The sequence below is a fragment of the Elephantulus edwardii genome, unplaced genomic scaffold, assembly GCF_000299155.1.
Source record: "Elephantulus edwardii isolate Elephantulus edwardi_28Jun2011 unplaced genomic scaffold, EleEdw1.0 scaffold00126, whole genome shotgun sequence".
NCBI lineage: Eukaryota > Metazoa > Chordata > Mammalia > Macroscelidea > Macroscelididae > Elephantulus > Elephantulus edwardii.
Window position 1 is genome coordinate 8,346,691 of NW_006399876.1, and position 4,047 is coordinate 8,350,737.

The following is a 4,047-nucleotide window of genomic DNA, read 5'->3' on the forward strand; positions in this document are numbered from 1 at the left end:
GTTCTAATCGTTTTTGGATAATCTTCAGTAGAATCTTGCTTGCATGTGAAATCAATGACACTGTTCTGTAGTTTCCACACTCAGTGGGGTCACCTTTCTTTGGAATGGGAACAAATATAACTGGCTTTCCCTTTGTTGTTGTTATAGTGTCAAGTACAACTCACAGCTATGGCTCTAAGCCCTGCCCTTTGTCTCAGCTACTCCCATTGCTCCAGTTACTGTGTCAATCCATTTCATCCAGGGTCTTCCTCTTCTGCACTATCCCTCCATCCTTCCAAACAAGACGTTCTTCTATGCAAAGTATGTGAAACAGAGCCTCAAAATCCTTGCCAGCAAGTAGCAACTTGGTTTCACACTCTCCAGAAAATACCTGTTTGTTCTCTTGGCAGTCCATAGTATGTTCAATACTTTACTCCAGCACCACAGCTCAAAGGCATTGATTCTTCTGTCACCCTTAAGTCACTCACTGTCCAGCTTTCAGATGCATAACAAGCAATTGAGAAGACCAGGGTTTGGTTCACCCTAGTCTTTAAACTGACATTTCACTTTGAGGGAGGCTAGAAATTCATGGTAAGCATGGAGCAGAGGGGTTGATCTGAACTAACTTGATTCCTAGTAACTTTTCTGGCTGCTCTTCAGAGTCAGAACAAGGGTTGCTCCAATGGTGCCACTGCAAAGATCCAGGAAGGAGATGATAATAACATGAATCAGAGGGAGCAGTACTACTAGTGAGATGTGATTAGATGTGGGTATGATTTCATGTTAACACAACTGGATGTGGGTCATGGGAGAAAGACAAAATTTTGGAAAGACAGTGTTGCTATTGAAACTAGAAACTTGGCAAGAGAGGCAGATTTTCTGAAGAAGTTCAGAAATCCAATTTGGATCTAAATTTGGGATGTGCCCAGTCACCTAAGTGAAACACCAAGAGCCAATTAAATTTGTGTCTAGAATTCAAGAGTAAAAAGATACACTTGATAATTTAAAGACTTAAGGAGCCCCAGTGATGAAATGGTTGGTTAAAGTTGGCAATTCAAACCTTGCCAGCAGCATCATAGGAGAAAGGAAGGCCTGGACATCTGTCCCCTGAAAATGAGTTATGAAAGTGCTACCTATGGAAACAGCAGTCATGACAGCAAATAAAATACTGCAGTAAGCATATCTGCTCTCAAAGGCCTTTTTAAGGTGTTAAAGAGCAAGAATGTCACTTGAAACAGTAAAGTGTGTTTGAACCAAGCCATGGTATTATCAATTGTCATATAACATGTGCAAGTTGAATAACAAATAAAGAAGACCAAAGAAATTGATCCATCTGAAATGCGGTCCTGGGGACAAATATTGAACAAACTTGCCACGGACTATTTACATAACAGATAAATTTGTCTTGGAAGAAGGGTATCCAGAATTCTCCTTAGAAACAAGGCTAGTGGCAAGCTCTGGTGGCCTAGTGGCAAGAAGCTGTATTGCAATCCCAGAGTTGAGCAGTCTGAATCCACCAGATGCTCTGCGGGAGAAGAGAGACAATCTCCTCCTGTACTGTTGTTGTTGTTATGTGCCGTCGAGTCGTTTGCGACTCATAACGACCCTATGCACAACAGCCCTAAACCCTGCTCTATCCTGTGCCAACCGCACCGCCTCTGACACACCCATCCCGAGTACCCCAGTCACCGAATCAATCCACCTCATAGAGGGTCTTCCCCTCCTGCGCTGTCCCTCCACCCTCCCAAGCATGATGTCCCTCTCCAAGGACCCGTCCCTCCTGGCAACATGTCCAAAGTATGTCAGACGAAGCCCCAGAATCCTTGCCTCCAAGGAGCAGCTTGGTTTAATCCTCTCCAAGATGGATCTGTTTGTTTTCCTGGCAGTCCAGGGTACATTCAGTACCCTTCTCCAGCACCACAGCTCAAAAGCATCCACTCTCCTTCTGTCCTCCCTAGTCATTGTCCAACTCTCTGATGCATAACAAGCGATTGCAAATGCCATGACCTGTATCAGGCGCACCTTAGTCTCCAGAGAGACACTGTTGCTCCTGAGTACTTTAGAGAGGTCCCTAACCGCAGACTTTCCCATCTCAATATGTTTTTTTATTTCCTGGCTACTGGTGCCAAGAGTGTTGACCGTGGAGCCGAGCAAACTGAAGCTGTGAACAATCTCAATCTCTTCGCCATCCATCTTGATGCTACCGATTGGTCCAGTGGTGAGTCAGATCCAATTTGCCAGTACACACAAAAATAATAAAATTTTTTTAAAAAAGAAAATAAACAAGGCTAGTGAGACTTGGGTGTACACTGGGCATATGAGGAAGGGCCAGTCATGCTTGGCAAAATAGGGGGTCAGTAAAAGGGAGGAAGACCCTCAATGAGATGGACTGACGTGATGACTGCAAGAAGGGGATTAAGAACAGCAGAGGTAACGAGGAAGGTGAAGATGGTGCAGGATGGACTGGCCAGTGCTTCGCTCTGCTGCACAAGGATTACCTTGACTGAGAGCTTACTCGACCATATCTAACTATAATAACAGGAAACCCTACAGGGCAGTTGTACACTGTCACGTAGGGTCTCTATGTGTCAAAATTTTACTTAACCACACTTAAAACTACAAAGGGTCACTATTTATGGTACAAAAACTACAAGTTGACAAAAAAAAATTGTCAACAACGTGATTAGGCTATTTATTAAGGAAATAAGTACAAATGATAAACGAACATGAAATCTCCCTAGCTGTGAAACAACTCCTCATTGCTGTCGAGGTGGAACCAACTCACAGCCGACCCGCCAGAGGGTTTTCAGATGCTCTCAATCACATGGCGGGAGTGTTTTATCCCTTAAAGCAGCTGGTGAATTCAAACTGTGTGCCTTTGCATTGGCAGTGCAGCTCCATATCGGCTAGGCCTCTAGAGATTCCTACCCTGATTGTCATGAGACTGCAATGATAAGAACAAACGTTTCACCTACGATACAGGTTAAAATGTCTATCAGGGGAGCTGATGTCTATCAGCTATGGCTAAGAAGTATATGAGAACGTACACTCCCAGCTTGCCTAGATTGGCGTGCAATGCTACACCTTTTTTGAAAGCATTTTAGCAATATGAAGACTTCGAGGACACAACAAGACACTTTGCCAAAGACGTTCAGATAGCCAATATATACATGAAGAAATGCTCGAGGTTGTTGGATATCAAGATGAGTTAGGTGCCATTGAGTCCACCAACACGCACAGCAGCCCTATGCATGAGCCAAAAAATCAAATCTTTGCCTTCTGCTGTCCTGTCTTCAGGATCACTGCCATGCACAACCCTACTGTTGCAATTACTATGTCCATCCACCTTGGTGGGGATCTTCCTCTCTTTCTCTGATCTATTACCATTTCAAGCATGATGTCTTTTTCCCAAGGACCAGATTTGTTAATATGGAAAGACAACCAAAATTTGAGAGGGAGAAAAGACTCTGTAGTGTAACATATCTTTCTAAACTTTAGAGGAAAACAGGCCTTTGTTTTGTCACATTTTTAACACCAGTTGCTTCATGGACATGAGAGAGTGTCATGCGTTGAACTGTGTCCCTCACAAAATGTCTATCAACTTGGTCGGTCAGGATTATCTGTGGTGTGGCACTCATGGAATTAATGCAAAAAAAATAGAGGTGATTTTTTTCACTATTGTCCTAAATAAGAAACGCTGGATAAGTTGACAGTTGAAACTGTACCCACTGCTGTTGTTTGCTGACTCCTGGCAGGCCTACGGTGGGGTTCAGGGACAAAATTATAAATAGTAGGAGATTGTTCATCTTTCTCTCAGGGTGCTGGTGAATCCAAACTGCCAAACGTTCCGTTAGCAGAACAACATGCAGTGTGCTATGTATCACCATTCTTGAGTGAGGCAGAGGTGATTTCTTTCCATCATGAAGTCAGTATAAAAATCATTGAGATTTGCCAAATTTTTTTTTCTTGCATCAAGAAGTCTCTCTCAGGGAGGAGTGATAGGGAATGGCAAAGGACACACTGACAAAGAAGATTAATCAGAACTGGCTTTGACAAGCACTGTGGCAT